A 25,137-nucleotide genomic window follows, 5' to 3' on the forward strand; every position below is an offset into this window, starting at 1 on the left:
ATTTTAATGTTAGCTGTCGGCTTGCTGCAAATAGCCTTTATTATATTTAGGAATGACCCCTGTATCCCTAATCGCTCCAAGACCTTTATCATAAAGGGGTGTTGAATTTTGTCAAATGCTTTTTCTGCATATAATGAGGTGATCATATGGTTTTTATCCTTCAGTTTATTTATAGGAAGGATTACATTGATAGATTTTTGTATGTTGAACCAGCCATGCATCTCTGGGATAAAGCCTACTTGATCATAGTGGATAATTTTTCTAATGTGTTCTTGGATTCTGTTTGCCAGTATTTTATTGAGAATTTTTGCATCGATGTTCATGAGTGAGATTGGCCTGTAATTCTCTTTCTTGGTTGAGTCTTTGTGTGGTTTAGGTATCAGGGTAATTGTAGCTTCATAAAAGGAATTTGGCAATGACTGTTCTGTTTCTATATTATGAAATACCTTAAGGAGTATAGGTATTAGGTCTTCTTGGAAGTTCTGGTAGAATTCTGCATTGAACCCATCAGGTCCTGGGCTCTTTTTGGTAGGGAGGTTTCTGATAACAGTTTCCAATTCTTCGCGACTAACAGGCCTATTTAGAGCATTTACCTGGTCCTGGTTTAACTTTGGTATATGGTACTTATCTAAAAAAGTGTCCATTTCTTTTACATTTTCCAATTTTGAGGCATATAGGCTTTTGTAGTAAGATCTAATGATTCTTTGGATTTCCTCTGTGTCTGTGGTTATGTCCCCTTTTTCATTTCTGATCTTATTAATTTGTGTGTTCTCTCTCTGCCGTTTGATTAGTTTGGCTAGGGGTTTGTCAATCTTGTTGATTTTCTCCAAGAACCAGCTTTTTGTTTCATTGATTCTTTGGATTGTTTTCTGTGTTTCTATTTTGTTGATTTCTGCCCTCAGTTTGATAATTTCCAGTCTTCTACTCCTCCTAGGTGAGTCTGCGTCTTTCTTTTCTAAAGCTTTCAGGTGTGCTGTTAAGTCTCCAATGTGTGCTTTCTCCGTTTTTTATATATGCTTAATTTTGCTTGACCAACTTTTACCCTTTCCTTCCTCTACCACTGTTTCCTACTCCACTAAAACTCTTAGAACCCAGTATTAGCTCCTCTATTATTTCATGTTATATGATGTGCTCTACTATCATTTTATTATTTTTTCCTGGGGTTTCAAGATCTTAAGTTCTCATGTAGCTTCTTCATAGATACTTCTTTCTGATTATGGTGGAGCACAATGATAATATATTCTAAATAGGCAGAGACAAAATAACCAGTAGACTATTTTTAATGTGACAAAAGGAAAGAACTATTTCTTAGCATACACCAGTGTTACCATTGTTAAAATGTTATATGAGTCCTTTGAAGAACATAAAATAGAGCTTTGAGGAATATGATAGTTATCACACCACACTTTCATAAATGTGGTCATTATGTGTGGCAAAGTGGATAAAGACTCAAAAGTAAAATTTAGTGGCCTGACAGAAAGTTTTTATACAGATGATATTGCTATTAAGACAAAAAGAGAATTGAAAGTCCATTGAGAGAATCTCAATCTCATTCTGCAATTTAACTGGCCACTCAGTCACAAGAGATCTATTACATTCTTCTTTTGCTTGCTAAGAAGAGAATGAAAACATCTTTATGTTGTTTTCTTCAGAGACATTTGGTCTTGAATCACTTGAAATAAATTGGTTTTGGAGTAGAAGAAAACTACTGGAGTATGATTTGCAAAAAGAAATAACGATTAGGGTTCAAATAAATGTGATGGAAATATACGACTTTGTCAGAAGTGAGTATATGTCCCTAGAATTTCATTTATGACCTGACAGTAAGGAGCTTAGAAGACTTCACTCTATCTTAAAGAATAAAAAATGTCAATAAAGTGAAAGACAAATTATTGTTTCACTTGGCAGAAAAGTGGTATCATGGAGAAAATAGTAAATATAAGTAAAGAAATGGAAATCTTAGAAAAAAATGGAAAGTAAATACATATCAAGAAAAATAGAAAGGAAGCTTGCTTTTGGTATGTTCTTTGAAATTACAAGTGTCTGAATTTGAGTAATGATGGTAAAGAGCCCTCCTTTTTTAAACAAACCTAGTCTAGCTTTGGATTTCTAGATCAACCAATACCCTTGTCATAGCCCTCCAATTAGCAGGGGCACTAAAGAGATAGCACCATCCCAACTGATGGGAGAAATGTCTAAGACTGAAAATAACTGAGGGAAAAGAAGTATCCATTTTGAGAGGATCAAAGTGAACAAGACAGAAGCCCAATATACTTTATTAGCACAAAATGTTCTCTGCCTATGTTCTATGTTGACTCATTCTGGTAAACTGACTTACTCTTGACAAAGCTATTACAAATGCAAAACAATACAAAAATGTCAGGTAATAAAAATCCCTGGCCAAACTTCTTTCCCAAAGTCAAATGGAGCACAGGAAGAGAAGCTTAACTCAGTAAATTCTAAGACCATCAACTCCTGCTGACTCAGTCTTCAGAGTATAGTAAGTGGTAATAATTATAGTATACTTAAAATTATTGCATTTTATTTCATTTAATTACTTCTTTTTTCTATTATAGCACTTTAATCTTTTTTGTTTTATTAGTTTCTACTATGTTAAAGGAATTTAAACCAGCAAAATCTCTTACAGTAAATATTTATCCTTATAACCACATATAAGTATAGTCTTCACACTTCATCAAGGAAATTTCTTTGTGTAAAAGACAGAGAACACTACAGAAAACCACAACCAATCATTATTATGTGCTATAGATCCAATTCCAATGGATATATATAAACATACATACATAATGTATAATATATACTGTATATAGTATTATAGTATTATATAATTATATATAGTATGTGTGTATTTATTTACACACACATAGATGATAGAAAGATAGATAGATAGATAGATAGATAGATAGATAGTTAGATAGATGATTGATAGATAGATAGATGATAGATAGATGATTGATTGATAGATAGATGATAGATAGATGATTGATTGATAGATAGATGATAGATAGATATAGATAGATAGATAGATAGATAGATAGATAGATAGATAGATAGATAGATTGTTTGATAGATAGATGATAGATAGACAGACAGACAGACAGACAGGCAGGCAGGCAGGCAGACAGACAGACAGACAGACAGATGATAGATAGATAGATAGATAGATAGATAGATAGATAGATAGATAGATAGATGGATGGATGGATATACACATAATACACTTTAAGACTTAAATCTAGGGAACATTTCAGACAAGATAGAAAGACTATAAGAGCCAAAGGATCAGGGAATTTGCTGTGAAACTGTGTCTCCTCATGATGCCAGAAGCAACATCTACAATCTCTCCAATGTGACTGCCCAATTGAGGCCTGAACAAAGAAGACACTAAAGAGCATGACAAAATGGAAGGGGAAAACCCTATAAGGCCTTAACCATTCATAAAAATTTACAGGAAACTTAGTAAAACTCATAGTAAGAATGGTGATCCACCCCAGGGAAGAACACACCAATTGGTTTTCCATTGTGAAATGATCAGCCTTAAAAATACATATAGAAGTAACATTATATAGGCATAACAGCTTATATTTTAGAATATATATATATATATATATATATATATATATATATATATATATGCATTCAGTAGCTGATAAAAAATGTGGTCATGAATTTGAAGAAGAGTAGTAAGAGGTATATGGGAGGGATTGGGGAAAATGAAAGGAAAGAAGAAATACTTTAATTAGACACAATCTTTGCTTCTTATATATTGCATTTACTATATTTAGGTATGTTTCTTGTATCCCTGATATCTCCAATACTTTTATCATGAAGGGATATTGGATTTTGTCAAGGGCTTTTTCAGGATCTCATGAGATGATCATGTGGTTCTTCTTTTTTATTTTGTTTAAATGGTGGGTTACACTGACAGATTTTCATATGTGAAACCACCACTGAATCTCTGGAGTAAAATCCTCTTGATTATGGTAGATGATCTTTCAGATGTGTTATTGGATTCAGTTTGCCAATATTTTATCGCATCTTTTGGTATTAATGTTCATGAAAGAAATTTGTCTGTAATTCTCTTTTTTTGTTTGAGTCCTTGTGAGATTTATATATCAGGGTAACTGTGGCCACAGAAGAACTATTTGGGAATGCTCCTTCTGTTTCTATTTTGTGGAATAATTTGATAAATACTAGTATTAGTTTTTCTTTGAATGTGTGGTAAAATTCTGTGCTAAAAAATCTGGTCCTAGGCATTTATTGATTAGAAGACTTTTAATAATTGTTTTTATTTCCTTAGGGCTTATATGTCTGTTTAAATTGTTTATCTGATCTTGTTTTAATTTTGGTATGTGGTATATAAATATAATAAAAGCAATATACAGCAAATAATAGTCAACATCAAATTAAATGTAGAGAAACTTCAAAGAATTCCACTAAAATCAGGAACAAGGTAAGACTGTCTACTCTCTCATATCTATGTAATATGGTACTCAAATTTCTAGCTAGAGAAATAATACAACAAAAAGAGATTAGGGGGATAAAAATTGGAAGGGACGAAGTCAAAGTATCATTATTTGCAAATGACATGATAGTATGCATAACTTAACAAAAATTTCTACCTGTGAACTCTTAAGGCTGATAAACACCTTTAGTGAAGTAGAAATGAATAAGATTAACTTTAAAAAGTCAGTAATTCTCTTAAATACAAATTATAAAGGTGCTGAGAAAAAAACATGGAAATATCAACCTTCACAATAGCCACAAAACATAAATATCTTGGTGTAACTAAACCAAGCAAGTAAAAGACTTGACAAGAGATTCAAATCTTTGAAGAAAGAAATTGGAGATGATAGCAGAAGAAATGATCTTCCATGTTCATAGATAAGTAGTATTAACATAGTAAAAATGGCCATTTTACCAAAAGCAATCTACAGATTCAATGCAATCCCCAAAATTCTAATGCAAGTCTTACAGACCTTGAAAAAGCAATACTCAACATCATATGGAAAAAAATGAGGATAGCTAAAACAATTCTCGACAATAAGAGAATTTCTGGAGGTATCACTATCTCTGATCTCAAGTTCTATTACAGAGCAATAGTAATTAAACCAGCATGGTATTGACAAAAAAACAGAGAAATTGATCACAGGAATCAAATCAATGACCCAGACATAAACTCATACAGCTAGATACTTAATTTTTGACATAGAAGCCAAAATTATACAGTGGGGAAAGAGCATCTTCAATATAATGGTACTGATACAATTAGGTGTTAGCATGAGGAAGATACAAATATATCCATATTTATCACCTTGCACAAAACTCAAGTCTAAATGGAACAAAAACCATATATAACATTAATCCAGTTATGCTGAACTGGATAAAAGAGAAAGTGGGAAATAATCTTGAACATATTGAACAAGCAACACAGACACTGAGATAGACAATAACTGTGATATCTTGAAACTGAAAAGTTTCTCTAAGCTGAAAGACACTGTCAATAGGACAAAATGGTAGCCTACAGATTGAGAAAATATCTTCACCAACCCCACATATAACCAAGGGCTGATCTCTAAAATATGTAAAAAACTCAAGAAACTAGATATCAAAAAACAAATAATCAGATTAAAAATGGAGTATGAATCTAAACAGAAAATTCTCAACAGAGGAATCTCAAATGGCTGTAAAGCACCTAAAGAATCTTCAACATACTTAGCCATCAGGGAAATGCTAATCAAAATGACTCTGAGAATCAATCTTATACCTGTGTCAGAATGACTAAGATCAACAACACAAATGACAGCTTATACTGGAGAAAATGTGGAGCAAGGGCAACATTCCTCCATTGTTAGTAGTAGTGCAAACTTGTACAGCCACTTTGAAAATCAATATGGCAGTTTCTCAAAAGACTTGGATTCCATCTACCTCATGAAAGTCTTTAAAGAGACGGAGTACAGACAGTCATAGATTAAAAGGAGTAAAGATAATAAATATTAAGAAGGAATAGAGTAAAAACTAATAAGCCATGTAAAGATAAAGATTACACAGATAATCTGAATTATGTATAATTTGTGTCTTCTTTGACCTTGAAGGAGATAAGTACAAGGAAATATTTTATTGCATGGGCTGCTAAGCTAAATCAGCATAGATATTCTAAAGTTTTCTTGACTTCAAAATGTCGGAAAAGGCCATTTGTTGGTTCCTGGCCTCCCAGCTAGCTTAGACCCAAAATAATCACACAGAAGCTGCAACTCAGTGGGACCTCCAGGTAGGAGCCGTGCTCAGTACTTTAACTCTGAGAATGAGCATGTAGCACATAAACACTTTTTATCTGAGTAATAGCTAAATCTGCCATGCAGAGCACTGCCAAGCCTGGAATATCTCTGTGTATGGCAACAAGAATCTGCCATGCTTTCCTATCTGTGAATGCCTAGTATACCTGATTCCGCTGCCTTCAGAGACAGGGAGCAGTAAGCCCTGGGCATGGTCTCAGCTATTTTCCTCCTGACCCTGAGTGGGCATACAAACACCCAGGCCCACAAATGCCATTTAAATGCTCCATAGCCAGAATTTGAGCTGGCAGCATGGCCCAGGAAGCTGCACTTTAAAAGTATGCAGCTTTTATTTATTTATTTATTTTTTTGCCTCGGCTGAATAATAAAACCTCTCTTAAAGGAGCCATGCCCACTAGCAAACAGAGCCCACCCAAGAAAAGCCAACACCAAACCATGCTTAACCCTGTTCTTTTGTGTCTAGAATTACTTTTTTAGCTTTTTTAAGGTTTTTATGTGGATGTAGTGTCCCACATTAAGCGCCAATCTGTTGGAGGAGGTCGCTTGTTCATCCCAACCACCCAGAACCAAAATAACCACACACAAACTCTATTAATTAAAACACTGCTTGTCCCATTGGCTCTAACTTTTTATTGGCTAACTATTACAATTTAATTTAACACATGTCTAGTAATCTGCATCACTATGTGTTCATGGCTTACCAGCGAAGTTTCAGCACTCTGTCTCCAGCTCCAGCTCCATGGCTTCTCTCTGACTCTGCCTCCTTTCTCCCAGCATTCAGCTTAATTTTCCCCACCTATCTCTGTTTCCCTATAGCTCTGCTATAGGCCCAAAGCAGTTTCTTTATTTATTAATGGTATTCAAGCATACAGAGTGAAATCCTACATCACCAAAATTTGAGTATAAGGATATGTTCCTTTAGAAAAGAAGAGGTTCTTCTTTTGTTTTTATAGAGGATGAGAACCTGTGGCTTTATTCCAGGCTAATGTGGTTTGATGAACCAAGATGCCCTGAGACATCACTGTGAACACCCTCAAAAAATTACTTTTCCCAATAAACAGCAGGAAAAAGGTTGAACATAACTACACCCATATTCCCAAATATTGTTTGTAAAGGTATCTTTACATTGTAAAGGGGGATATGCTGTAGAGATGGATATTTTGCATTGGTCTAGATCTTGGTTCATTGATAAAAGTTTTAGGTCAATTTTGTTATATGCATATTTCTGCTCTTGATTAAGTTATTATGTTTGTGCAGTTCATTTAAAAATGTAATGTATAATTAAGAAATATAGGTTAATAGATAATCATCTATAATAGTCTAGATTGTAGTCTTGTTAGGTTTTCTAGATACATAGAGGTATGTTTCTGTTAGTTGGGTATTCTTCAAATCTTTCAGAAACCTTTAGAATATGGCATTTAAATGTTTTAAGAACTTAGGATTTATTATAACAACGAGACACATATGCTCCTGGCAGCACCAATTACTTCAAGAGCAAGATGGGCATCGAAGTGGCTCCCTATGGTATTGGTTAGCCATTTGGGCAAGAAATTGCTCTTGCCTGGACTCCTTGAGGAACTGGACATGCAGGACTCACAGAGAAATGATTGCTTAACTTGCCTAAAAGTAAGACAATCTTTCAGGGTTCCTACTTCATGAAAGAGTGTGCTAGACATTTTTCAGGACAGAGAAGAAAGTTACTAACAAACTTCCATATAGGTGGAACTGTCTTTGAAATTTCCTGTTTGATGAAAAAGTCTTTTGGATACTATGAGCCTGTAGGCTGAAGATGGATGCCTCCCAAATTACAGAATAATGTTGGGTTATTGCCCAGACAGCAAGAAGTCTCTGTCAATTCTCCAGTTTTGAAAGTTGTTTACAATGCGCTTCCTGTTTACTTAGGTAATAATATGTCTGTGATGGAGTTGATGAATAGATACAGTTTTCCTTAGTTATAATAAAAGATAAAGTAAACATAAATATTGTAACTGTAGTTCTTGCTTGATACCTATTTTGTTATATGTAATTTTACTATTTTAAAGTTAATTTTTTCCTATTTGTTTAAAGAGAAAAGGGGTAATGGTGTGGGAGGTCCATCTGTCTATTGTTGCTTTTAATGGTTAATGAATAAAGAACTGCTTTGAGCTTATGGCAAGCCTCAAATAGAACTAGGCTGGAAAACTAAACTGAATGGTGGGAGAAAGAAATGCAAAATCTGGGAAAAGCAATGGAGTTTCTGAAGAAAGGTGCTGTGAACTTTTCCAAGCAAGGCACAGCCTTGTGACAATACACAGATTAATAAAGCTGGGTCAAATTAATATGTAAGTTAGCCATTAAGAAGCTACAGCTAATACGCCAAGCAGTGATTTAATTAATATAGTTTCTGTGTGATTATTTTTGGGCTAAGTGGGCAGGAACTAACTAGTGGCCTCCTTACAATAACCCAGAGGTACCACTCCTGGGAATATACCCAAAGAATTTTCAATCATACCACAAGGACACTTGATTAACTATGTTGATAGCAGTTTTATTTGTAATAGACAGAACCTGGAAACAACCTAGATGATCCTCAATGAAGTCTGGATAAATAAAATGTGGTACATTTACACAATGGAGTATTTTTCAGCATTTAAAAACAAAGGATGACATCAGGAAATTGAAAGGCAAATATATGGAACTAGAAAAGAATCATCCTGAAAAAAATAACCAAGACCCAGAAAGACAAACATGGTATGCACTCACTCATAAGTGGATACCAACTGTAAAGGATAATCATGCTACAATCCATAGACCCTGAGAGTTTAAGCAACATGGAAAAAGGGGAAGGGGAGGGGACCACATGGATCTCCCTGGATAAGGAAAATAGAAAAAAAAAATCCTGGGTCAACTGGGGGTAGATGGGGATGAGACCTTGAGGGATCAGTTTGGATATGGATAGAGGGGTACTGAAAGAAATGAATGGAAAAGTGGAAGGAACTTTTCAGGGTAAACCTGGGTTGTTTGTTTTTCCATATAAAGTTGATTATTGTTCTCTCAAGGTCTGTGAAGAATTTTGTTGGGATTTTGATGGGGATTGCATTGAATCTATAGATTGCCTTTGGTAGAATTGCCATTTTTACTATGTTGATCCTACCAATCCAAGAGCATGGGAGATACTTCCCGTTTCTTGTATCCTCTTCAGTTTTTTTCATCAAAGACTTAAAGTTCCTGTCAAATAGATCTTTCACTTCCTTGGTTAGAGTTACCCCTAAGATACTTTATGCTATTTGTGGCTATTATGAAAGGTTATGTTTCTCTGATTTCCTTCTCTGCTTCTTCATCCTTTGTGTATAGGAATGATACTGATTTTTTTGAGTTGATCTTGTTTCCTGCCACATCACCGAAGGTATTTATCAGCTGTAGGAGTTCTCTGGTAGAGGTTTTGGGGTCACTTATGTACACTATCATATCATCTGTAAATAATGAAAGTTTGACTTCTTCCTTTCCAATTTGAATCCCCTTGATCTCCTTATGTTGTTTCATTACCATTGTTAGAACTTCAAGTAAAATATTGAAGAGATATGGAGAGAGTGGACAGCCTAGTCTTGTTCTTGATTTTAGAGGAATGGCTTTGACTTTCTCTACATTTAATTTAATGTTAGCTGTCAGCTTGCTGTTTACTGCTTTTATTATATTTAGGTATGAACCTTGTATCCCTAATCTCTCCAGGACCTTTATCATAAAGGGGTATTGAATTTTGTCAAATGATTTTTCAGCATCTAATGAAATGATCATATGTTTTTTTTCTTTCAGTTTATTTATATGATGGATTACATTAATAGATTTTCATATGTTGAACCAGCCCTGCATCTCAGGGATGAAGCCTACTTGATCATAATGGATGATTTTTTGATGTGTTCTTGGATTCGGTTTGGAGTATTTTATTGAGAATTTTTGCATTAATGTTCCTGAGTGAGATTGGTCTATAATTCTCTTTCTTGGTTGAGTTTTTGTGCGGTTTTGGTATCAGGGTTACTGTAGCCTCATAAAAAGAGTTTGGCAATGATTCTTCTGATTCTATTATGTGGAACACATTAAGGAGTGTAGTTATTAGATCTTCTTGGAAGTTTTGGTAGAATTCTGCACTAAAAGCATCTGGCCCTGGGCTTTTTTTTTTTTTTTGATTGGGAGGTTTTTGATGACAACTTCTATTTCCTCATGACTTATAGGTCTATTTAAATTATTCACTTGGTCTTGATTTAATTTGGGTATATGGTATTGATCAAAAAAGTCCATTTCTTTTTCATTTTTCAATTTTGTTGCATACAGACTTTTGTAGTAAGACCTAATGATTCTCTGAATTTCTTCAGTGTCTGTTGTTATGTCCCCCTTTTCATTTCTGATCTTGTTAATCTCTCTGCCTTTTGATTAGTTTGGCCAGGGGTTTGTCAGTCTTGTTGATTTTCTTGAAGAACTAGCTCTTGGTTTCATTGATTTTTGGATTGTTTGTGTGTTTCCATTTTGTTGATCTTAGCCATTAGTTTGGTTCATTTCGAGTCTTCTACTCCTCCTGGATGAGTCTGCTTTTTTTTTCTAGAGCTTTCGGCTGTGCTGTTAAGTCTTTATTGTGAACTTTTTCTGTTTTCTTTATGAGGGCACTTAGTGCTGTGAAATTTCTTCTTAGCATTGCTTTCATAGTGTCCCATATGTTTGGGTATGTTGTGTTTTTATTTTCCTTGAATTCAAGGAAGACTTTAATTTCTTTCTGTATTTTTTCCTTGACCCAGGGGTGGATCAGTAGTTGATTGTTCTGTTTCCATGAGTTTGTAGGCTTTCTGAGGGTGGAATTGTTCTTAAATTCAAACTTTATTCCATGGTGATTCTATAAGACACAGGTGATTACTACAATTTTTTTGTATCTCTGGAAGTTTGCTTTGTTACCAAGTATGTGATCAATTTTCGAGAAGGTTCCATGAGATGCTGAGAAGAAGGTATATTCTTTCCCGTTTGTCTGGAATGGTCTATCAATGTCTGTTAAGTCCATTTGGTCCATTACATCTGTTAGTTCTCTTATTTCTCTGTTAAGTTTCTGTCTGGTTGACCTGTCCATTTGAGAAAGAGGAGTGTGGAAATTTCCTACTGTTAGTGTGTAGGGTTTGATGTGTGATTTGAGTTCTAGTAATGTTTCTTTTACATATATGGGTGCTTTTATATTAGAGAAATAGATATTCAGGGTTGAGACTTTATCTTGATGAACTGTTCTTGTTATGAGTATAAAGTGTCCTTCTCCATCTCTTCTGATTGATTTTATTTTGAAATCAATTTTGTTAGATATTTGGATACCACACTGTCTTGTTTCTTAGGTCTGTTTGCTTGGAAAACCTTTTCCCAACCCTTTATTCTGAGGTAGTATCTGTCTTTGAGGTTAATGTGTGTTTTCTTTAAAGATCAGAATGTTGGATCCTGTTTCTGTATCCATTCTCTTAACCTGTGCCTTTTTATAGGTAAATTGAGTCCATTGATATTATTGACCAGTGCTTGTTAATCTGGTTATTTTTTTGGTGGTAGTATTTGTGTGTTTCTCTTCTTTGAGATGTGTTGGTATAAGGTTGCAAGATGTCTGTGCTATTGTGAGTGTTGTTGGCTTCCTTGGATTGAGGATTTCCTTCTAGTACTTTCTGTAAGGCTGGGTTTGTGGATACATATTGTTTAAATCTGTTTTTGTCATGGAATAGCGTGTTTTCTCCATTGATGGTGAAAGAAAGCTTTTCTGGGTATAGTATAGTAGTCTGGGCTTGCATCCATGGTCTCTTAGCATCTGCAATATATCTATTTAAGACCTTCTGTGCCCAAGCATACTATAAAATCATATGTTGAACTATGTTCATAGCAGCATTATTTGTAGTTGCCAGATCCTGGAAACAACCTAGATGTCCCTCAATGGAAGAATAGATAAAGAAAGTATGGAATATATACACATTAGAGTATGATTCAGTGGTAAAAATTAATGACATCCTGAATTTTGCATGCAAATGGATGGAAATAGAAAACACTATCCTGAGTGAGATAACCCAGACCCCCCAAAAATGAATATGGTATGTACTCTCTCATTAGTGAACTCTAGCCATAAACAAAGGACATTAAGCCTATAGTTCACAAGCCTAGAGAAGCCAAATAACAAGGCAAAGAAAAGAAAAACATATATAGATCCTCCTGGAAATTGGAAGCAAACAAGATTGCTGGGAAAAAGTTGGGAGCATGGGGGTGGGGGTAAGGGTGGGGTTGGGGGAAGAGTAGAGGAGGAGAGAGAAGGGAGAAAGGAAAGACAGGAAAGAGCTTGGGGGAGTTGAAGGGTGGAGATGGAGGAAGGGCAGATAGAGGAGCAGGAAAGAAGATAGCTACATTAAGGGAGCCATTTTAGGGTTGGCAAGAGACTTGGCTCTAGAGGGGATCCCAGGTGTTTATGGGGATGTCACCAGCTAGGTCCTTAGGCAGCAGAGTAGAGGGTGCCACAACTGGCCTTATCCTACTACCACACTTATGATTATTTTGAATATCATCATAGAATCTTTGTCCAGCGATGGATGGAGATAGAGACAGAGACCCTCCTCAGAGCAATGGACTGAGCCCCCAAGGTTCAGTCGTAGAGCAGAATGAGAGAGATGATGAGCAAGGAAGTGTGGACCATGAGGGCTTAGTCTACCCAATGAGACAGTGTGCCTGTTCTAATGGGAGCTCACCAAATCCAGATGGACTGGGACTGAATTAGCGTGCTATCAAACTGGACTCTCTGAATGTGGCTGAAAATGGGGCTGACTGAGAAGCTATTGATAAAGGCACTGAGACTTGTTTCTACTGCATGTACTGGCTTTTTGGGACCCTAGTTTATTTGGATGCAAAGCTTCCTAGGCCTGGATATAAGAGGGAGGGCCTTGGACTTCCCACAAGGCAGGGTTCCCTGCCCTCTCTTAAGGAGGGAGCAGGAGAAAGGAGGGTGAGTGGGCAAGCAGGAGGGGAATGGGAGGAGGGGAGGAAGTATAAATTTTTGAATGAAAAATTAATAAATAAAAGAAGATCTTCTGGCTTTCATGGTTTCCATTGAGAAGTCAGGTGTAATTCTAATAGGTTTACCTTTATATATTACTTGATCTTTCTCCTTTGCAGCTTTTAATATTATTTCTTTATTCTGTATGTTTTGCGTTTTGATTATTATATAGTGAGGGTTTTCTTTTTTTTTTTTTTTTGATCCAGTATATTTGGTGTTTTGTATGCTTCTTGTACCTTCATAGGAATATCCTTCTTTTAGATGGGACAGTTTTCTTTTATAATTTTGTTGAATATATTTTCTGGGCCATTGAGCTGGAATTCTTCTCCTTCTACACCAATTATTCTTAGGTTTTGTTTTTTTTATGGTGTCCCAGAATTCCTGGATGTTTTGTGTTAAGAATTTGTTGGATTTGCTGTTTTCTTTATCAATGAATCTATTTCCTCTACAGTATCTTCATCACCTGAGATTCTTTCTTCTCTCTCTTGTATTCTGTTGGTTATACTTGTCTCTGTAGTTCCTATTCGTTTACCCAGATTTTCCATTTCCAGCCATCCCTCAGTTTGTGTTTTCTTTATTACCTCCCTTTCAGTCTTCAAGTCTTGAACTGTTTCCTTTACCTGTTTTATTGCTTTTTCTTGGTTTTCTTGGGTATCTTTTTTTTTTTTTTTTTTTTTTTTCCTCATGGTTTATTTTTTTTTATATTTAAAAATTACCATCTCCTTCCCTCCTCCTCCCCCCTCCCTCCCCTCCTTCTCCCCTTTCTCTCCCCTCCTTCTCCCCCTTCCCTCCCCTCCCCTCCACCCATACCTCCCCTCCCTCCCTCTCAAGGCCAAGGAGCCATCAGGGTTCCCCACTCTATGCTAAGACCAAGGTCCTCCCAACTCCCCCCAGGTCCAGGAAGGTGATCGACCAAGCTGAGAAGGCTCCCACAGAGCCCGTCCATGAAGAAGAATCAGAGCCCAGAGCCATTGTCCTTTGCTTCTCAGTCAGCCCCCGCTGTTGGCCACACTCAGAGAGACGGGCTTGGTCGCATGATCCATCAGTCCCACTCCAACTGGAGTTGGTGACCTCCCATTAGTTCTGTCCCACCGTCTCCATGAGTGAACGCACCCCTCTCGTTCCTGACTTTCTCCCTCATGCTCTCGCTCCTTCTGCTCCTCATCGGGACCTTGGGAGCTCAGTCCAGTGCTCCAATGTGGGGCTCAGTCACCTTCCCCATCTGTCGCCAGCTGGAGGTTCCCTCACGGTCCTGACTTTCTTTCTCATGTTCTCTCTCCTTCTGCTCCTCATCAGGACCTTGGGAGCTCAGTCCGGTGCTCCAAGGTGGGGCTCTGTCATTTTCTTCATCTATCGTCAGGTGGAGGTTCTATGGTGATATGCAAGAAATTCATCAGTATGGCTATAGGAACTGGCCTTTTCAGGCTCCCTCTCCTCAGCTGCCCAAGGAACTAACTGGGGGCGTCTCCCTGGAAACCTGGGAACCCCTCTAGGGTCAAGTCTCTTGACAACCCTCAGGTAGCTCCTTAAATTCAGATATATGCTTCCCTGCTCTCATATCCACCCTTCCTATATCCCAAGCACCCCATTCCTCCGAGCTCCCCCCGCTCTCCCCTTCACACTTTTCTCTCCCCATCTTCCCTTGGCCCAGTCTTGCCCAACCCTCAAGTTCCCAATTTTGCCTGGCGATCGTGTCTACTTCCAATATCCAGGAGGATTACTATATCTTTTTTGGGAGTTCACCTTCTTATTATCTTCTCAAGGATCCCAAACTTATAGGCTCGATGTCCTATAATCATGGCTAGAAACCGAATATGAGTGAGTACATCCCATGTTCATCTTTATGGTTCTGGGTTACCTCACTCAGAATAGTGTTTTCTATTTCCATCCATTTGCCTGCAAAATTCAAGATGTCATTGTTTTTTACCGCTGAGTAGTATTCTAGCATGTATATATTCCACAGTTTCTTCATCCATTCTTCCACTGAAGGGCATCTAGGCTGTCTCCAGGATCTGGCTATTACAAATAATGCTGCTATGAACATAGATGAGCATATGCTTTTGTTGTATGATTGGGCATCTCTTGGGTAGATTCCCAATAGTGGAATTGCTGGGTCCTGGGGTAGGTTGATCCCGAATTTCCTGAGAAACCACCACACTGCTTTCCAAAGTGGTTGCACAAGTTTGCATTCCCACCAGCAATGGATGAGTGTGCCCCTTACCCCACAACCTCTCCAGCAAAGGTTATTATTGGTGTTTTGGATTTTAGCCAATCTGACAGGTGTGAGATGATATCTCAAAGTTGTTTTGATTTGCATTTCCCTGATAGCTAGGGAGGTTGAGCATGACCTTAAGTGTCTTTTGGCCATTCGAACTTCTTCTGTTGAGAATTCTCTGTTCAGTTCATCGCCCCATTTTTTAATTGGGTTAATTGGCATTTTACCGTCTAGTCTCTTGAGTTCCTTATATATTTTAGGGATCAGACCTTTGTCAGTTGCAGGGTTGGTGAAGATCTTTTCCCAGTCAGTAGGCTGCCTTTGTGTCTTAGTGACAATGTCCTTTGCTTTACAGAAGCTGCTCAACTTCAGGAGGTCCCATTTATTCAATGTTGCCCTTAAAGTCTGTGCAGCTGGGGTTATGCATAGGAAACGGTTCCCTGTGCCCATTTGTTGTAGAGTACTTCCCACTTTCTCCTCTATCAATCTCAATGTGTTCAAATTAATATTGAGGTCTTTAATCCATTTGGACTTGAGTTTTGTGCATGGTGATAGATATGGATCTACTTTCATTCTTCTACAGGTTGACATCCAGTTATGCCAGCACCATTTGTTGAAGATGCCCTCTTTTTTCCATTGTGTACTTTTGGCTCCTTTATCAAAAATCAGGTGTTCATAGGTTTGTGGTTTAAGATCCGGGTCTTCTATACGATTCCATTGGTCAACTTCTCTGTTCTTATGCCAATACCAAGCCGTTTTCAATACTGTAGCTCTGTAATAGAGTTTGAAGTCAGGGATGGTAATGCCTCCAGAAGTACCTTTATTGTATAAGATTTTTTTGGCTATCCTGGGTTTCTTGTTTTTCCATATAAAGTTGATTATTGTCTTCTCAATCTCTGTGAAGAATTTTAATGGGACCTTGATTGGGATTGCATTGAATCTATAGATTGCTTTTGGTAGAATTGCCATTTTTACTATGTTGATCCTCCCAATCCACGAGCAGGGGAGATCCTTCCATTTTCTGGTATCCTCTTCAATTTCTTTCTTCAAAGACTTAAAGTTCTTGTCATATAAATCCTTCACTTCCTTGGTTAGCGATATTCCCAGATATCTTATGCTATTTGTGGCTATTGTGAAAGGTGATACTTCTCTGATTTCCCTCTCTGCTTCCTTATCCTTTGTGTATAGGAGGGCGACTGATTTTTTGGAGTTGATCTTGTAGCCTGCCACGTTACTGAAGGAGTTTATCAGCTGTAGGAGTTCTTTGGTGGAGTTTTTGGGGTCGCTTATGTATACTATCATATCATCTGCAAATAATGAAAGTTTAACTTCTTCCTTTCCAAATTGGATCCCCTTGATTCCCTTATGTTGTCTTATTGCTATTGCTAGAACTTCAAGCACTATATTGAAGAGATAAGGAGAGAGTGGACAGCCTTGTCGTGTTCCTGAATTTAGTGGGATAGCCTTGAGTTTCTCTCCGTTTAATTTGATGTTAGCTGTCGGTTTGCTGTAAATAGCTTTTATTATATTTAGGAATGACCCTTGTATCCCTAATCTCTCCAAGACCTTTATCATAAAAGGGTGCTGAATTTTGTCAAATGCTTTTTCAGCATCTAATGAGATGACCATATGGTTTTTTTCCTTCAGTTTGTTTATATGATGGATTACATTAATAGATTTTCGTATGTTGAACCAGCCCTGCATCTCTGGGATGAAGCCTACTTGATCGTAATGGATAATTTTTCTAATGTGTTCTTGGATTCGGTTTGCCAGTATTTTATTGAGAATTTTTGCATCCATGTTCATGAGTGAGATTGGCCTGTAATTCTCTTTCTTGGTTGAGTCTTTGTGTGGTTTAGGTATCAGGGTAACTGTAGCTTCATAGAAGGAATTTGGCAGTGACTCTTGTGTTTCTATATTATGAAATACCTTAAGGAGTATAGGTATTAGGTCTTCTTGGAAGTTCTGGTAGAATTCCGCATTGAAACCATCTGGTCCTGGGCTCTTTTTGGTAGGGAGGTTTCTGATAACAGTTTCTAATTCTTTGCGACTAACAGGACGATTTAGAGCATTTACCTGGTCCTGGTTTAACTTTGGTATATGGTATTTATCTAAAAAACTGTCCATTTCTTTTACATTTTCCAATTTTGTGGCATACAGGCTTTTGTAGTAAGATCTAATGATTTTCTGAATTTCCTCTGTGTCTGTGGTTATGTCCCCCTTTTCATTTCTGATCTTGTTAATTTGCGTGTTCTCCCTCTGCCGTTTGATTAGATTGGCTAAGGGTTTGTCAATCTTGTTGATTTTCTCCAAGAACCAGCTTCTTGTTTCATTGATTCTTTGGATTGTTTTCTGTGTTTCTATTTTGTTGATTTCTGCCCTCAGTTTGATTATTTCCAGTCTTCTACTTCTCCTAGGTGAGTCTGCTTCTTTTTTTTCCAGAGCTTTCAGGTGTGCTGTTAAGTCACCAATGATTGCTTTCTCCGTTTTCTTTAAGTGGGCACTTAGTGCTATGAACTTTCCTCTTAGCACTGCTTTCATTGTGTCCCATAGGTTTGAGTATGTTGTGTCTTTGTTTTCATTAAATTCAAGAAAGACTTTAATTTCTTTCTTTATTTCTTCCTTGACCCAGGTGTGGGTCAGTAGTTGACTGTTCAGTTTCCATGAGTTTGTGGGCCTTCTGGGGGTAGCATTGTTGTTGAATTCTAATTTTAATCCATGGTGATCCGATAAGACACAGGTGGTTACTAATATTTTTTTGTAACTGTGGAAGTTTGCTTTGTTACCAAGTATATGGTCAATTTTCGAAAAGGTTCCATGAGCCGCAGAGAAGAAGGTATATTCTTTCCTATTTGGGTGGAATGTTCTATAGATGTCTGTTAAGTCCATTTGGTTCATTACCTCCATTAAGTCTTTCAATTCTCTGTTAGGTTTCTGTCTGATTGACCTGTCCATTGGTGAGAGAGGAGTGTTGAAGTCTCCAACTATTAGTGTGTGTGGTTTGATGGCTGCCTTGAGTTCTAGAAGTGTTTCTTTTACATAAGTGGGAGCTTTTATATTAGGGGCATAGATATTCAGGATTGAGACTTCATTCTGAAGGATTTTTCCTGTTATGAGTATAAAGTGTCCCTTTCCATCTCTTCTGATTGATTTTAGTTTGAAGTCAACTTTGTTGGAAATTAGTATGGCCACACCCGCTTGTTTCTTAGGGCCATTTGCTTGATAAACCTTTTCCCAACCCTTTACTCTGAGTAGGTGCCTGTCTTTGTGGTTGAGGTGTGTTTCTTGTAAACAGCAAAATGTTGGATTCTGTTTTCGTATCCAGTCTCTTAGCCTGTGCCTTTCTATAGGTGAATTGAGTCCATTGATATTAAGTGATATTAATGACCAGTGGTTGTTAACTTCAGTCATTTTTAGTAGTAGAGTTTGTGTGTTTCCCTTCTTCTAGTTGTGCTGGTGAAGGGTCGCTAGATGCCTGAGTTATTGTCGGCGTTGTTGGACTCCTTGGTTTGTGATTTTCCTTCTATTACTTTCTGCAAGGCTGGATTTGTGGCTGCGTATTGTTTAAATCTGTTTTTGTCCTGGAATATCTTGTTTTCTCCATCAATGGTGAATGCAAGCTTTGCTGGGTATAATAGTCTAGGCTTGCATCCATGTTCCCTAAGTGTCTGTAGCACATCTATCCAAGCTCTTCTGGCTTTCATGGTTTCCATTGAGAAATCAGGTGTAATTCTGATAGGTTTCCCTTTATATGTTACTTGACCTTTTTCCTTTGCAGCTCTTAATATCTGTTCTTTATTCTGTATGTTTTGTGTTTTGATTATTATATGGCGTGGGGATGCTTTCTTTTGATCCAGTCTATTTGGTGTTCCGTAGGCTTCTTGTACCTTCATAGGAACATCGTTCTTTAGGTTGGGGAAGTTTTCTTCTATAATTTTGTTGAATATGTTTTCTGGGCCTTTGAGTTGTAATTCTTCTCCTTCTTCTACCCCAATTATTCTTAGGTTTGGTCTTTTCATGGTGTCCCAGATTTCCTGAATGTTTTGTGTTAAGAATTTGTTAGATTTGTTTAGTTCTTTAATCTGTGAGTTTATTTCTTCTATAGTATCTTCAGAGTCCGAGATTCTTTCTTCCATCTCTTGTATTCGGTTGGAAATACTTGTCTCTGAAGTTTCTGTTCGTTTACTCAGAGTTTCCATTTCCAGTCGTCCCTCAGATTGTGTTTTCTTCAATACCTCCATTTCATTTATCAGGTCTTGTACTGTTTCCCTTACCTGTTTGATTGCTTTTTCTTGTTTTTCTTGTTTTTCTTGGGTATCTTTGAGAGATTTATTTATTTCGTCTACCTTTTTGTTTGTCATCTCCATTTCTTTATGGCAGTTTTTTACCTCCTGTTTAAGGTCCTCTATTATTTTTATAAAGTACTGTTTAATGTCGGTTTCTTCTATATCTTCTGGGGTAGGGTGTTCAATTCTTGTTGTTTCGGGATGTCTGGCTTGTGGTGATGTCATGTTGCCTTTCATGTTGTTGGAGGAGCTCCTGCATTGGCGCCTGCCCATCTCTTCCCCAAAGAATGATGGATCCTTCTGCAGACTGTGAGGTCCCCTTGCAGGCCAAGCAGCTCTCGGACAAAGGCCTACCTTGCTCCGGGCAGTCAAATGAAGGAGGGGACCTCCCACCGGCCTGGGAGCACTCAATTCCAGGTCCCCAGAGCCCAAACAGGCTGAGCTGTGGGATTTTGTGGCCCCAAAGACGGGAGGATGAGGAAGGGGGAGGGGGGGAGGATTCTGGGTGCAAGCTGGGAAGGGACAGGGAGAGAGAGGCAGTATCCGGGGAGAATAACCCCTGCAGGAAGAGCAGGAAGTGTGCTGGTGGCAGGGGGGGTTGTGGAGAGTCGGTGGTCCCTCTCCGGGCAGCTGCCGCGGTTCGGGCACTCACTCCTCACTCACCCCAAAGAACGATGGATCCTCCTGCAGATTTTCAGGTCCCCTTGCAGGCCAAGCAGCTCTCGGACAAAGGCCTACCTTGCTCCGGGCAGTCAAATGAAGGAGGGGACCTCCCACCGGCCTGGGTGCACTCAATTCCAGGTCCCCAGAGCCCAAACAGGCTGAGCTGTGGGATTTTGTGGCCCCAAAGACGGGAGGATGAGGCAGGGGGAGGGGGGGAGGATTCTGGGTGCGAGCTGGGAAGGGACAGGAAGAGAGAGGCAGTATCCCGGGAGAATAACCCCTGCAGGAAGAGCAGGAAGTGTGCTGGTGGCAGGGGGAGTTGTGGAGAGTCGGTGGTCCCTCACCGGGCAGCTGCCGCGGTTCGGGCACTCACTCCTCACTCACCCCAAAGAACGATGGATCCTCCTGCAGACTTTCAGGTCCCCTTGCAGGCCAAGCAGCTCTCAGACAAAGGCCTACCTTGCTCCGGGCAGTCAAATGAAGGAGGGGACCTCCCACCGGCCTGGGTGCACTCAATTCCAGGTCCCCAGAGCCCAAACAGGCTGAGCTGTGGGATTTTGTGGCCCCAAAGACGAGAGGATGAGGAAGGGGGAGGGGGGGAGGATTCTGGGTGCAAGCTGGGAAGGGACAGGGAGAGAGAGGCAGTATCCGGGGAGAATAACCCCTGCAGGAAGAGCAGGAAGTGTGCTGGTGGCAGGGGGGGTTGTGGAGAGTCGGTGGTCCCTCTCCGGGCAGCTGCCGCGGTTCGGGCACTCACTCCTCACTCACCCCAAAGAACGATGGATCCTCCTGCAGATTTTCAGGTCCCCTTGCAGGCCAAGCAGCTCTCGGACAAAGGCCTACCTTGCTCCGGGCAGTCAAATGAAGGAGGGGACCTCCCACCGGCCTGGGTGCACTCAATTCCAGGTCCCCAGAGCCCAAACAGGCTGAGCTGTGGGATTTTGTGGCCCCAAAGACGGGAGGATGAGGAAGGGGGAGGGGGGGAGGATTCTGGGTGCAAGCTGGGAAGGGACAGGGAGAGAGAGGCAGTATCCGGGGAGAATAACCCCTGCAGGAAGAGCAGGAAGTGTGCTGGTGGCAGGGGGGGTTGTGGAGAGTCGGTGGTCCCTCTCCGGGCAGCTGCCGCGGTTCGGGCACTCACTCCTCACTCACCCCAAAGAACGATGGATCCTCCTGCAGACTTTCAGGTCCCCTTTCTTCTTGGGTATCTTTGAGAGTTTTATTATTTTCTACTTACTTTTTGTTTGTCTTCGCTTTCATTTCTTTTGGGGAGTTTTTCACTTCCTGTTTAAGGGTCTACATCATTTTCATAAGGTTACATTTAAAATCATTTTCTTCTGGGTTAGGATGTTCAAGTCTTTCTGTTGCATGTTTGCTGGATTCTGGTGTTATTGTTGCTTTTCAGGATGTTTGAGGAATTCTTGCATTGGAGCATGCCCATCTCTTCCTTCAAATGAGGCCAGCAGAGTCTTGGCTTCTTGATCCAATCTTTGCTGTGATTGATTGTGTACTTGGGAGTTTTTCTTTGTCTTCCCTCTCTTATGTCCGCTAAGCACTGGAGCAGGTTCTCAGATCCCTTCTGCCCTGAAGCCAGCTGTGTTGGGGGATCCAAGGACCTTGCAAATGAAAAGGAAGGTGGGCTTGGGGGCAGGGTGCGATGGTACAAAGAAGCCCCAGCAGCAGGAACACTCCCCGCTGGTCTTCCCGACCTATCAGCCATGAAACAGGGTGTGTGTGGGGATTCAAGGACCTTGCAGATGAAAAGGTGGGCTTGAGGGGCAGGGTGGAATGGAGTAAAGAAAGCCAGCAGCAGGGAACTCACCCTGTTGGATGGCCAGAAAAGCTTAGGGAATTGGAGGGGGACTGGATTAAGTCCCCCAGACTGTCTGGCTGTGTGGCCACTTACTCACATCTCCATATTCCCTCAGTGATGCAATAATTTTGAATAAATGTGTCTAATAAGTACAATAAAAAACATACCATCAATTCTCAGATTTATTTTAGTTTTATGGAAGTGGATTTTCATACAGACTTTTCTCAAATGATAATGATGACTTCTAGCAAAAATGATGTAAACATATAATATTCAAATAATCACCCATACAATTTTTCACACCTTACTTTATGTATTCTACAACTAAGGAACTCATTATTCTAAAGTTTGAAATACATATTTGCCATTGTTTCCCCAAACTTAGTAAAGTGTTTAATTTTTTTAAGGAAGCATCTATTCTGAAATGTTCCCAACCATCTTTTAAATTGTTATGAAGAAGACTGTAGCAAAGTGCTTGTCTCTCTGTGAACCTGTGCAGAATCTCTACAAATAACTAGGGAAAATAAGTATCATACTTGGCTCTTGGAATAATTCCCTTGTAATAGTCAAAATTGTGAGATTATTTTTAACAAAACCATGTTTTTCAAATGGAAAAGAGAACAGGTGGCTTAAAGAGGAAAGTATTTTAGCTTATGAAAGGGACTATGTCTCTCTAAATCCATAAATAGCATCTTGTCTTATAGCTGTTCATTTCTAAAAATTTGAATGCTTTTGGCTATAAAAATATTTTACTTAACAATTTTGAAATATGCTTTCAGGAATGCATATTTGATTTTTAATGTTTTAACACTGAGAATATCATTGTGAATTATAAGATTTCTCTGTATTTAATTTCATTTGTTGCTGTGGGCTCTGAAGAAAAAGATTTTAGTGAAATAAAGGTTAATAATAACTTTATTTTAACCTTAATTATTTTTCTTTCTTTTTTCCTTTTACTTATCTTTAAACTGGTTAATTGTACTTCATGCCCTATAAATTAGGACACCAATGACACTTTTTTCCAATTAAGAGTGAAAATCTTTTTTGATCCATTGACTCTTTATGAGATGAAATTATATTTTTCAGACTAACGTGCATGACAACATAATTCTCTATACTTATTATTGTTCTAATTTGTTGCTTTAATGTGATGTATCAGAAGAGGTGTAATGTCATCTGCTTATCTAAGACATTAATAACTTTCATTAATAAGAAGAGTCTAAAAATAGCTTTGAGACATATATTTGGCCCTTTAACATTAAGTGAGTGCTTACTAAATGTTTGACACTTTCAATTATCAAATGTATATTAAATGATTCAATACTAAAAAGAATTCAATGACTTGGAAATTATGTATGTAATGATTATTTAAATTATTAATTATTAATGAAAACATGGGAGTCAGATATGGGGTTAAAACTTGATTGATCAGAGAAGCAAGCAGTGACAACCTCTCTCCTTCCTTCTTCCATTCAAACTGTCCATGAATCTTTCTAACCCTTTCTTACTACTTCTTATGTTTCCCTATATATATCCTGGGTACTCCAAAACCTCTAGGGTTGATTCTGCTCAGTTAGTAGCTGCCTCTTCCCTCTCATTCATTGGCAGTCTCGGGAGGATCAGAGTATGATCAAAATTTCCCACAGCATTTCCCCCATTTTGTCTAAAAAAACCAGAAATGCTTGAACTCTAACACAGTAAAACCATATATAATAAGAACAATTACCACCTAAGAATTCCAGTCACAATTCCCAATCTATTTGCATTTGGTAAATTCAGAGAAAATACTCCATTATCTATTCTATCTTGTTGAGTCATAAGTTTTATAGCTATTTATATTCATTTTCTATTCTAACTTTTATTACCAACTCAAAACTATCATTTTAGATCTCAAAGTATTTTCTTAGATAAACATATTAATCTTTTATGTCTCTCACCCTTATATATTTTAAACCTCTTTTGTGTGATTCTTTTTCAAATTTAGTAACAAGGAAAATTGTAACTGTAGTTGGATTACTTTTACACTAGCCCCACACTGGAATACCAAAATGTTGTTGGTTTTTTTACTCTTTTACTCTTTGCTCTTTGGGGGCCTACCATTCAGGTCCCAAATAGATGCACACAGAGTCTTATTCTGTTTTATAAATTTCCAGTATTAGATTGGCTTATTTCTAGCCAGATTCTTAGAATAAATTATCCCATCTACCTTTTGTTTCTGGGTTTTATTCCTTTTTCTGTTTTTGTATACCTTCCTTTACTTCTTTCACTGTGACATGGTGTATAGCTGTGTAGCCAGCCCCTGATGCTCTCCTATCTATGTTCTTTGTTCCTCTTTTTCTTCTTCCAGATTTCTTCTTCCATTCATATACTGTGCCTGCCATCCCTGCCTATTCTTTCTCCTGCCTTATTATTGGCTGTTCAGTTCTTTATAAGATCATCAGGTGTTGACCCAGGCAAAGAATCACAGCTTCACAGAGTTAAACAAATGCAGCATTAACAAAAGCAACACACTTTTACATTGTTGAACAAATGTTCCAAAGCATAAACAAATATAATACACATTAAAATAATATTCTACATTTCCCCATTTTTCTCTAAATAAAAAGAAAGGTTTTAAATTTAACACAGTAAAACTATATACAACGGAACAGCTATCAAGTAAGAATTAATTTACAATATTCAGTCCATTTGCATTTAGCAAATTCAGAGAAAATACTACATTACCTATTTTAGCTTAGTGAATGCAAAGTTTTATACCTAACTTAATTTTTTCATAATTAAAACAAACCTGCAACTGTAACTATCTGGCATTCAACTCC

This window comes from Arvicola amphibius, chromosome X (assembly GCF_903992535.2).
Source record: "Arvicola amphibius chromosome X, mArvAmp1.2, whole genome shotgun sequence".
Taxonomy (NCBI): domain Eukaryota; kingdom Metazoa; phylum Chordata; class Mammalia; order Rodentia; family Cricetidae; genus Arvicola; species Arvicola amphibius.